Source organism: Embiotoca jacksoni, unplaced genomic scaffold (assembly GCF_022577435.1).
Source record: "Embiotoca jacksoni isolate LCO1_2020_lvr unplaced genomic scaffold, fEmbJac1.0.p SCAF_12, whole genome shotgun sequence".
NCBI classification, from domain to species: Eukaryota; Metazoa; Chordata; class Actinopteri; family Embiotocidae; genus Embiotoca; species Embiotoca jacksoni.
Genome location: NW_027185252.1, coordinates 4,828,636 through 4,841,205, shown reverse-complemented (window position 1 = coordinate 4,841,205; position 12,570 = coordinate 4,828,636). Strand labels below are relative to the sequence as shown.

At 39.5% G+C, this 12,570-nt stretch overlaps 1 protein-coding gene across 2 annotated transcripts in view; it reads left to right on the top strand.

The window, feature by feature from the left end:
* Window positions 1-12,570, top strand: part of LOC138195182 (inactive phospholipase D5-like) — a 62,171-nt gene that overhangs the window by 10,552 nt on the left and 39,049 nt on the right. The gene's annotated exons all lie outside the window — the stretch shown is intronic.

Here is a 12,570-nt window from a genome sequence, read left to right as displayed (position 1 = left end):
CTGTTTCACTCTCCCTCTGTGTGCTGTAGATGAGAAAATTATAATATTTCTCAGTGGAAGTGTCAGGTATTCTGTTTTTTGTCTGCAAGTGTTTCAACTGGCTTTTTTTTTTTTTTTTTTTTTTTTTTTTTTAACTCAGATTGTGTTTGCATGCGCACAGAGGGAGTCTTGAACACTGTGGTGTTCGAGGACAGTTGTGACGGTGGTGCGCTGGGATACTTTGTTCCTAGAAAACACAATGAGCTGTTAGCCTTTGTACATTTTGGTGTCTCTACTTTTATCTTTTCCTCTCATAGTTAATGTTTATTTACTAATGTCAATTAAGTAAGGCATAAATTGATACCTTAGTTACTATGAACACCCTTAATAACTGATTATTTAACCATTAGATTACTGTTAGTTAATGCTAAGGTTAATTAATGTACCCTTATTATGAAGTGTGACTGATGGTTTTTTTAGGGGAAGGCACTCAAATTCATTTCAATGTGCTGTATATATCTCCCTGTATGAGTTCATGCATTCCTTTAGCCCTCAGACGTGCAGGTGCTGTATTGACTTGAGCTTGTGAATATTTCATTCAGTGGCTGACATTTTTTGCTGAGACTGTAGTCCTAATAGACACATCCACAAGGTAAAATTGCATTCACCCAGTCCTGTGGTAACACTGTTTTAACACAGCATCGCAGCTCCTTTTGGGCTTTCAGAACCTGTAATGTCAACCTCTGATGCTGCACAGAGGCAGCAAGCAGAGATATCAAGGGAGGTAGATGGATTTTAACGCTGTCTTTTATTTATTTATCGATTCATGATGTTTCTACATCTCCCTGTTTCCTGGTAGACATTTTCTTATATTTTTAGGTTACAACAAGGTGTTTTATGTATGTGGTCATACAGTATAATTTTGCTGTACCCCAGTACCCCTGCAGTAAAAGCAATAAAAGATTGGTCACACAAAAAAGCAGACTATCAATCAGATGCTCAGGATATGACTTTAATATTGTGTTATAGGAGGCTTTCATGTTTTTTTTATGTATAAACAGAGTTAAAGTAATGGATCTCTTTTTTTTTTATATATATCTAGGCAATTTTTATGTCTTGGACAATGAGACTAGCCTAACGTATTTAAGTGTAGCTCCAGAAGTCTATGGTATCATGTATTGACTCCACACAAAGGTCGGGGAATGTATTCCTATTGATTTTTTTTCATAGTCAAACTAAAAAACACAATGTACAGAAGAAAGTTTGTTTACATGCAAACCTGCTTTAACAGCCACGGCAGCTGAAACTGCATATTTAAACCATGTGTTTTTTTTAGGATTTTGTCTGCATGGCTATTATTATTACCGATTCATTTATTAGAAAAGATTGCTAATGCAACATGTTTAAATACAAAAGGATAACCCTGACCATTGATGTTTAAGCATATAGCCATCCCCGTACATGTGCAAATAGTTTATGGAAAATAATGAATAAATATGAAACATATTGCAATATTGACAATAAATTACAGTAAAGAAAATGTGTTTATTACCTGTAAATTGTTCCTCTCAGGACATACATTGGTCTTAGTTCTTTAAAACACACTTAAGAAATTTCTTTAAAGGAAAATTTAAAATTTAAAATGCAGTACTATTGGGGGTATAAAAATAATCAATGACTGTCATCATGCCTTGGAAAAAGCATCCAAAATCTAGAAAAAGAACCCATAAATTTGAGTCCATTGCCCTAAAAGTGAAATGTCCCTTTTACTGAATACAGTTATAATTACAGAGCACACTTCATTATAACACAATCAAATCAAAGAATGCTGGATGAGGACAACCAGACTAAGCTTGTTCGGACTCACCTCACTGTGAACTGGTCAGCTCTCACTGTCTGTTTTACAGTGAAGCACAGATCCGTGCTCAGTACATGACCCACTCTCACAAACATATTACTGTATTATGTTTACTGTTACTGTATTTTATTGTAACTTTATCCGGTGTGTGCAATCGGATAACCTTTGACAACTATAAATTCTCTCAAGACCTTTCATTGCAAGGTTTCCCTTTGCCATTACTCCTCGTTTCCCCCCGTCTTTATCTGGGATTCTTCCTCTCCATCTCTGTTCCTCTCTGTCTCCTGGTGCCATCCATCTTTCAACCCGGATGCACAGAGCAAAGCCTGACAAGAGGGCTGCTGGGCCAAAATGTACTGGACAAGTGTGACCTACTACACTCAGACAGTCAAGGATGTAGTGATGGCAGTGGAGAGATCAGGAAGGCAAGGAGATAGAAAGAATATAAGGGACGTCAAATAAATTTAAAAAAAATCTGAAGGAGAGAGGAGAGGAGAGGAGAGGAGAGGAGAGGAGAGGAGAGGAGAGGAGAGGAGAGGAGAGGAGAGGAAAGGAGAGGGGGGAGGGGAGAGGAGAGGAGAGGAGAGGAGAGGAGAGGAGAGGAGAGGAGAGGAGAGGAGAGTAATGTGGAGAAAAGAAGATTAGAGAGAAAGGTGGCGTGGTGAGAGGAAAGATAGACCTTCGTAATTCTGCTCCCAGACAGCATCAGTTTGCTGACACACACTCCCACATCCGAGCACATGCAAACACAAAGACACACACACACACACACACACACACACACACACACACACACACACACACACACACACACAAGCATGCAAGGACACACACAAGCAGACCCAGAAGTCATCACACCATGGTGCAAAGCATCAGCAAACAGTGGGGCCCAAAACACCTAAAATGGTCTCCATGGCAACCAAACTACTGGCTCCTGAATGTTAGTCAAAAAACAGTGGGACAGATCAGTCAGTGTATTTGCTGTGTCTGATATCTCTTTAAAGATGGGTCACTCTGGCCAGATCTCATTTCTCAAAGAAGAACGTCAACACTTGAAAGTCAGAGATTCGATTAGCCTAACTACAGGGTTAAATCAGTCTGACTCACTGCACGTTGTCTGTGGAGATGTCTGTATTATGTTTCCTCTCACTGAGGTTTTCTGTTGCCATTCTCAGTGACAAAGCGGTAGACCGAGCAAACAAGCTTCATGCTAATAATGAAAAACTGACAAATATTTACAGGAAGAGATTTGTTCCTGGTGCAGGTTGTGCCCCATTTCTCCATTTATAAAGCACAGGTATAGGTGCAAAATACATTTCCCTATAGTTACTGTGATTGCAGTTCAAAACTATAATATTCCAGCACAAGATTTATTCCCAAAATCCTAATGATCCTTTACATTTCCTGGACTGCTATGCAGAATCTGATTCAGATACAAATTAGTGTGCTCGATCATTTTATTTTATTGAAATACTATCTCCCACTGGAAGGACTGTTCAGTATGTGCAGTTCACTAAGTGTTTACTGTGTTACCGTTTGTAAATAGGAGGATGAACATATTTATTACTGCACTGTAGTGGCAAATGAGTGGAGTATACTGAAGAGACGGTCCAGCTTTATGTAGTTTTCAAAATGCATTGTACAAATGGAAAGGCTGATTCTAATGTAATGTAATGTTTTCTCCTGATCACTTCAGGACAGCCTTCAGGTTGCTACTTGTATGCTGAGTGTGTCAGAAAATAGCCTGGCTAGCTTCATATAATTCCATCATGTCTGGTGGAAGAAAATTGATAAAAAACTGAAAAAATGAAAATACATTATGCAGGAGATGCCTATAGATCATCTGTTTGTGCTGTCTTCGCTGTCACCCTGCAAACTGTCCAAAGTTTGATATTCTGCCTCAGTAACATTACTTACATAAAATCCTTAGACCTGCGCTTGCACTGAAATTCGCCTCTGGTATAACCCAGAGAACTTTTAAAATATGCATTTTTTTTAAAATTTAATTTTATTTATTTATTTATATATATATATAAAATTTTGTTTTCTGCATTTTTAAAAAAAAAATTCTTAAATAAAAAAAATATAAAAAAAATACAGGTAAGAAATCAAAATCAAAAATTGTAAAGCAAAATGTTAATATTTGTCATTTCTGTCAGACCCTGGATCAATGGTGGTATTCCGTCTATTTTTCAAAAAGCTGTCATACAAAGTGGGCTTCTACCACTAAAGGCTAACTCACTGTACCCACACAATGATTGTTTGCTGTGCTACATAAAAACACAACATTTCTGTCGATCAGAAAGTTCAGTGACACTCTCGTCTGTGATGTCTGAGAGCAGACAGTTGCACCATCGCTGCCACTTGACCAGCTGGACCACTGACAAGAAGGTGCAGTTAAACCAGAAACACGATATCGCACAGTGGCTGATGAGGCACGTGGGTAATGTTAATGATCCACAATAGCCTCGTTGCACCAGCAGATATTAGCTGACGTTCAGTTTCACAGAGTGACTGTGGCTGTAACTTGGGTTAAAGCATCACTTAAAATGTCCTCAGAGATGATCAAAGAGTCAGAATTCAGTCCTGACAGATGTCTGAAACTTCAAAGGGAGACGATCCTTTGGTCACCCTTCATCCCCCGAGAAGCTGCTCCGTTTTGAACTGCATGTCCTAAATCAGAGGCACATATTCTATCTACCTTTTTAACAATGGAGTAAAAACAGGAATACGTGGTGGGTTGATGCTGCATGCCACAAGCAGCCTTGACATATCTCTGGAGCTGGCATCGCTGCCTTACCTACTGATTGGACACTCTCCCCCTCTCTATCTCGTTCTGCACTGTGGATCGACACATTATTCGTCATTCCGTGCTAACAAGGGTTTAACCAGGCAAAACAAATGACACCTCTCAGAACATTACAGGATCTTAACAGAGAACACAGTCTGATTTATCAAAGCATTCATTATGGATGGGCCTGATGGACAGGAGAGGAGAGGAGAGGAGAGGAGAGGAGAGGAGAGGAGAGGAGAGGAGAGGAGAGGAGAGGAGAGGAGAGGAGAGGAGAGGAGAGGAGAGGAGAGGAGATTGATTCTTTATTGGTCAATGTAATATATTAACATTTCTACTTCCTACACATTTTATAAATTGAGGCATTAACGATGCATTAAGATATTTTTGAGGCAAAATTCAATTTTACAACGGTAATTTTACATCAGGATAATTTTACAGTTTAGTATTTGATGTCAGTGTGACTGATGACCTCCTTGTAAAACTACAGTAATGTGTTTTTCACAGCTCCAAGTCCTTCGTTTACGAAGTCTGAGATGTACGTGTTTGTCCTTGATTCATGTCACTGACAGTTCAGCTCTTGTACAAGAAAAGTGTGAAAGCTCATCTATTTCATGCCTGCGACAGCGTTACTGCATCAATTCTCATTAAGGTTCTGTAACTGTTGAATCAGGAGCAACATTCATGTCACTTCAATTAACTGATGGAGACACAACACGCAGAGAGAGGATCAATTTGTCAAAAAAAGATGTGCTGTTGTGTCAAAGAAAATGATTAATGGGAACAACGACTCAGTATTTCAGACCTTTTACAAAGCAGGAATTTTGATTTTACATAGTAGAAAAAATACAGGTGGGACTGAATTATGGTTCTTGTACAATAAGAAAGAGGCAGATGTAAATGGGATGGTATCAATATTAATGTTGCACCTGCACTGATGCACATCTAAAGATCTGCAGTGAAAAAGTCTATACGGTCTGTTTCATTTTGCATTTGTTCCTCCTTTCATTAAAAATGAAAATCCCATTTGAATAACAGGTATAGTAAAATAGTGCCTTTCATACACACAACAAAAGACAATTTAGCAGATGAGCAAACAATAACTTTCCAAAGCGACCAGAGGGCGGCACTTTCTCTCAATGGACACATTGACCATCACACATTACATCTCAAACAGGTTTGATTAATAAGATCAATGATGTCACTTATGGGTCAGTTTTAAAATGACCAATCATCTAATTTTCAGACTCTTCCTTGTACTGTTCAGTTAGTGAAAAAAGAGTGATCAACCTTCTCTGTATGTGCCAGGAGCAAAGCAATTTAGGATAACATACCATTAAAAACTGAAGTTGTAATTTTTTAACGGCCACATCTGGACGAGGCGCAGCAGGACTGCAGATGATGTCTGATAGTTAAAGTTTTTTTTTTGACAGTGGTTATTATCTGTGCAAAAAAAAAAAAAAAAAAAAAGTCCAGTAAAGTTGGCTCCCTGTCCGTGTGTTAAGTCTGCCAATAAACTTCTCGATGTGCTAGCTCATTACTGTGAGCGTCAGCATCCCTACAGCCCGCGGGAGAGAAAGAAGGCCAGAGACACAAGAGGCTGACGGACTGTCAGGGCCACACCAGCAATAAAACTCCTGTCATACACTCGGCTCGAGGTACGAAGTGCTGCCAGGCAAAAGAAACTGTACAAAAGTCTGACAGGAAAGACTGTCCTGAGATGAAAGGTGGATGAGTGCTAAAATGTCTGTTGTTTATGTTACAGTATTAAAAGTTAACAGCCCTGCCAGCTGCTCTGAGGCTGTTAGGAAGCACAGCAGTATTTTGAGCTAAATGCTAACGTGAGTGTGATGTGAGGGACTGCAGGGTAACGACGGTATTATACTTTCACCGTCTGTGAGTACGTGATGGTCCGGTCCGCTCCAGTTTGGTGTGCAGGCGTGCTTCATGACAAGTGCACCGACTGCTCAAGGAAAACAACAACAGATGCTGAATCTGAAAAGAAGTTGTGCTAAGAAGTTTGTTGCAAGCCACATTTCTTCGCTTCATCTTGTGAATATAAAGACAATTAAATGTGCAACATTTCGCTGAGGTAAACTGCCCAGAGTCTGATCTATAGAGGCCGATCTGATGCACGTGAAACGAGTCCTCCAAGCGGACCCCAGAAATACTATCAACAGAACTGCTACATGTCCACAGTGTCCACAGTGTCCACAGTGTCCACAGCTGTCCAGGAAAACATCCAGCTGGAAGTAGGCTATGTTCAGGCCATGTTCAGTGTTTACACCACTTACATTGATTTATAATAAATGTCCTAGACTCTTAAAACTAAACATAAACTAAATTTTCACCCTAAAATGTAAAAGTTCTGTCGTGGGGACTTGCATCCAAAAGGAAATTGGGTTCCCATAAACCGATTTTTGTCCCCAGGAGTTAAATAAGCACACACACACACACACACGCACACGTAGAGTTGGCAGGCTGACAGCACTAGATAGACATCCAGACGTACAAGCCGCTCATACCAGAGTCCAATATACACACATACATGTTGTTGTGTTAACTGACACACTGTGAAAGTGCTGCTGCTTATTAATTTATTGTAATTGCAGACACAAGCACCAAAAGCAGAAACGCACAAAAGTGCTGTTTTTCTACTCGACAAGGTTCTCCATTGTTTAAAGTTGTGGTGGCTACAAGGATCTGAAAAAGGGTACAGTGAAGACTTTCTGCTCAGCTGTATTTTAGCTGCATTGCAGATATTTTGCTGAAGGCCAGTTCGTGGAGAAAAGTTCATCTCTCTGTCCCCCAGGTGAACATTTTATTAGGCTATTATAAAGATGACTCAGACTCTGATGCAGGAAAAAGATTCCAGTGCTGAAGTTTAATTTTGTGTAAGTTGTGTGGCTACGGTTGTTTTCATGTATATTTTGTGAATGAATCCATTTGGAGAGTTTTTATTTGTCAGGAGGAATCGTTGTCATCAACTTTTACTATCCGAACTATTCCCGTTTCAAATGCAGGACACGTTGCTTTGATTCTTGGTGGGCTGATATCTTGTTTTTAGAGCTGCTGGTAATGTCCTCACTTGGCCTTTAAAAGTCCAGATGAATTAAACAAGAGGAGAAAGAGAGCTGTGCCTTTATTGTGAATCAAATCTTGACAGTCTCCCTCACTCGCTCGCTCTTTGCCTTTCTTTGTTCCCCGCCATCGTGGTAATTTAGCTGAGGTCTGTGGCTTGTCAAGGGATCAAGCCCAAGCAGCTCTACTGGCAGAGCTTTAATGAAACACTTTTGGCTCACAAAGCATGTGTGTGCTCGAGTGTGCGTGTATGGATACTCAGTAAACCATCCTCTCTGTCTATATACACACCAGCTGAGCCAGTGTAATTGAACATCCTGCTGATTCCACACACACACAAACACAAGCAGTGACGTGACCAGTGGCAATAGGATACATTCGTTATTATAGATATGCGGAGGAGAGCAGTGGCAGGAAACGCCATCAGATGGTCGGAAGTGAGCAGAAAAATGCAGGGTACTGCAAAAACATCTACTTTTTAGTAAGAAGAGAACACAGTGGTCGCTGTAGTACTGTAGTCAACAAAAGCACGTATCTCATGTATCGCTACACCAGCAGAAGTTTATTGTGAGTGATGTGAGGATTATATTGTAGCTCGGAGTATCAGTTGTATTTGAAAAATATCGAAATTGTAAAGAAGTAAAGAAACACGCTGCGAGAGGAATATGAGGGTCATTTGTCAATGTTTAAGAGTTTGTGTGTTTTTTCTGTGTGGTGAAGGGCAGACAGTGTCAGCTCTTCACAATATTGATAGCAATATTTAAAGGGCTTATTTTGTCTCTTATTATAAGAAAAAAAAACTATTAAGTGAAAGTGAAATCATAAGACACGGGCACAATAAAAATAAATAAAATATAGTGATTTACTATTAATTATTTGTTAAACTTATCATAAACAATAGTGTTAGAAGTAGATATGACCATAAAGTGCCAAAAATGCCTTTCTTATAAAAGAGTGTGTGTGTGTGTGTGTGTGTGTGTGTGTGTGTGTGTGTGTGTGTGTGTGTGTGTGTGTGTGTGTGTGAGAGAGAGAGAACTTGTTTTTATATCCTAGTGGGGACTTAAACTTGAATGCACACCAACCAATGGGTCGTGTGCACTTTTTGAGAGTTAAGACTTGGTTGTAGGGTCAAGGTAAAGATTAAAGTAAGGCATTTAGCTGTGATGGTTAAGGTAAAGGACAAGGGAATGCATTATATCAATGTGTGTCCCCCATGGCTACAGTTAAACAGGTTTCTGTGTGTGGTGAATTAAACATAGTGGAGAGTCAACTGCTGAATACTAATAGACCAAATGTGCAATGTATGACACCATACAATCAAACAAAGTGTGGAGGTTAAGTGGAGACTGGGCCAATGTCCTCCATCGGGCAGGATTTAATACTGTCTAATGCACACCTGGATGACAGGTGCACAAATTATGTAAAGCAAAGTACATGCATACTGTCAGTAAAGCAACATTTTAGTCAGACTTTTTTAGACATAAAAATTTTTTTTCCCCTACTCCACATCTGAAACAATTACACCTTTAGTATTTGTTCAAATACATATATGAAATGACACAACTATGGATCTGAAGGCATTATTTGGCACGTTTCAAAGCTGTGTCTGAGTTAAATAACCAAGAGCTCCCAGTGGACGGGACAGCGAGGGAAGGCTAGAACAGAGCTGGCTGGATGCAGGAACAGAGGTTTGATTGGGTCGGTTATCTGTGGGCTCAGGACCCACCATGGTCAGCAGGGTTCTCATGTCATTTTAATGGGACTATAATTTACTTATTGATTCTGAGAGCACAGCTGAGATCAATGGGCACAGCTTCTTTGCAAGGGAGTGAGGCTTGAAGAGAGAGTAGATGCAGACTATGATAACTCTGAGAACGTACTGTATGTGTTAGCTGTTTACGGGATAACAATGACGTTTTATTCATTAACAACAGACAAAATCTCCAGAACATGTGAGAAAAAGACCAGAGTTTGGAGTATGGACCACTTTCAGAGTCTTATATAATCGTTAAGTTCGAAAAGATGATACATAACAAGCAGCTATTGTTCACACAGACATCCTCAAGTCCACAGTGTACCAAAGTAAGATTTGATTTTTTGTAATAATGAAGGCACAAGGACTTCTCGTGAAAAAAATAACAGCCTTGTTCAGATTGTACAACCCTTTCATGACAAAGTAAAGGTCACTCAGACTCAGTAAATCTGTTCTGCAAAAAAACTGTTGCAGCATGTGGGTAAAATGGCATTTCAGTTTTTAGGAGTCATTTCACCCAAACTGGAAAGCAATATCATTTCTCACAAAGTCCCAGAGGTGTTGAGCCATGTGGATAATTTTGGTTTTATTTAACTGATTCTGAGATAATTGGCTCCACCTTAATGCAGTGGAGGTTAATGGAAAGCAGTAATGTCCTTGATATGCTGGATAAAAACTTTTCAGAACTAGAAATAGCACCAAGAACAGTTGGCAAAGGCAAAACTAAAGCTTTTATTATTTATTTTCCATATTTATATTTAAATTGACTTCTATTCCAACACTTGCTACAACACTTTGAAATTTGAAAGGCTAATGACTGAATTGAATTTTTGTTTAAACACAGAAAATGCTTCAATGAGGAAAATACAACTGCAGCAGCACAGGAATTTACTTCATTGTAACTTCTTTGATATCCATAAAAATCTCCAACACTCTCCTCTAAAGTCCTTTTTTAAAACTTTCTGATTGTAATCTCAGCTGTAATTTGCTTCTCTCTGTTCTGCTGTTATTACCAAAATGTTAGAACCAACTACAACCCCTCGACTCGCTCAGGGACTCTCCTCTTCAGTTGGGCCGTGACATTAAGCCTGTGAATGTCTAGGGCTCATGGAAAATGGTATTTAAGAAAGGCCACAAAAACATAATCAAAGACAATAATATCAGATTATTTTCCAAAAAACTACTGTCCTTTTCTAGACATACGAAGCATGCCACATGACATATGATTCAGAAAAGCTCCATTTCAAAGTTGTTTTTTATATATATATATATATATATATATATATTAAATGTCAGTGGGATTTTGAATGAGGTTATCTTACTTCTAGGACAGAATCTGGAGGAAAATCCACGAACTTTGGGTCACAAAGGCCTAGTGGAGACCTAAATGCCGAGACTCAACTGGCCCACTAACAGGAAGTCTACAAAATTTTGAAATTTTAAAAAAATTAAAAAAATTAAAATAGGTTTCCACTTGGCAAACCAGAAAAATAGTATAAAGAGCTGTTATGCCGGCTCATTACTGTGAGCATGAGCATCGTTGGTGCCTGGAAGAGGAAAAGAGTGCCAGAGATGCAGAAGGCTGACTAGGACCATACACACAATTAAATTCATGAAACACTCAGAAGCAATAGTATTCTAACAGGATGGCCACAGATAATTGCCTCTTCGTTCTCTTATTTCCCATTAACAGATGAAATGAGGCTAAGAGCCAACCAGCCAAAAGTTTTCAGTCTGAGCCAAAGTGGTGGACCAACAGACCCTACACTGCCATCCATATAGCCATGCTGAAATACAAGTATTCAGAAAACAGGCATGTGGGAATGGTTCAGATGTGTCTCCTGACAGGCTACCACTGCTGATAAATGGCTAACATGAAGTCTGACTCTAGAAATGCAATCTACACGTCAGTGGTGCAGAGAGCCTGCAAAACCATACATTGGATGTATTTGACCCCAAAATCTCAACTTTGCCTTTTTCAACTCCGGCTCTTTAAAGACAGCACACGTTGGCACGAGAATGAACACACAGATAAGCACTGATTAGCCTGCACTGTAGTCTTAAACTGTCATGAAGGAGATAATGTATAAATTTACACAGACTGAAACTCCTTTGGTTGTAATTTGTTCTTCTTGCACAGACTTTCCCAGGAACTGCAGCACACCTTTTCTACGAGCTATAACCTTAAATTTACCATCTTGTCCTGCTTAAAACCTTTCTTTGTGAATCAGAATCCTGATTTCGCTTTCTCTTTCTCGCCGACCTTTGTCTTACACACACATTTTAGGAGGGTGCATCTCCGTCTGCCGCAGTGCTGTCTTCAGAGATAGACAATGACCTTTATTAAGATAGCTACTGACAAGGTCAATCAAAAGCTTTGGTGAGGGAGGGATGGATTGTGTTGCCTCACCTGACTGACCTTTAGAAGGTGATACTGTCCGTGTCTAGCTGTGATTTATAAAATACATAAGGTTTTTTTCTAAACTTTTTTTTGTAGTCCATGACAGTTACCTGAATTATAATTTTGTTTAGTCAGCCTCAATTTTTGTGTCTTTGACACACTCATTGACTGTATATAAAATTGGATGAAGCTTCCGGGTCTGAAAAATCAGGCCGATGCAGAAGTGCCTTAAGCTACAATACCACTAAGTACCACCAGATGTCTCATACAATTCTATGTCAAGAAAATTTCTCCATGAGTTATCTCGGTTTTGCTAGCGAAAGTCAGTCCTTTTCACTAGTTTTCTGGTGATTCATCTGAAAATAATCCCATCATTAATTAGAAAATATGCTTCAAAAAGCTGTGTTTTTCGAGGCAAGTGAGTTTGATTGACAGGTCTGTGGTGCAGTCAGGTTACGGCTATCGGTGAGTATCGCTGGGTTTCCAATGAGATCGAGTTGGATCTCCCGCTTGCTCCCCCAAAGCTCGTCCAAATATGGTCACTACCAGCTCCAAACCGTTTGGGATGAGCAAATTTTGAACTCGAGGCTTCATAACGACTGTTCACAAACCAATGAGTGTTGTTACCGCTTGGACACACATTAAAACAAGTGTAAGCTGTAAGTAGGTCATCACTGAGTTTAAAAATCACTCAGCAGGCCCATCTG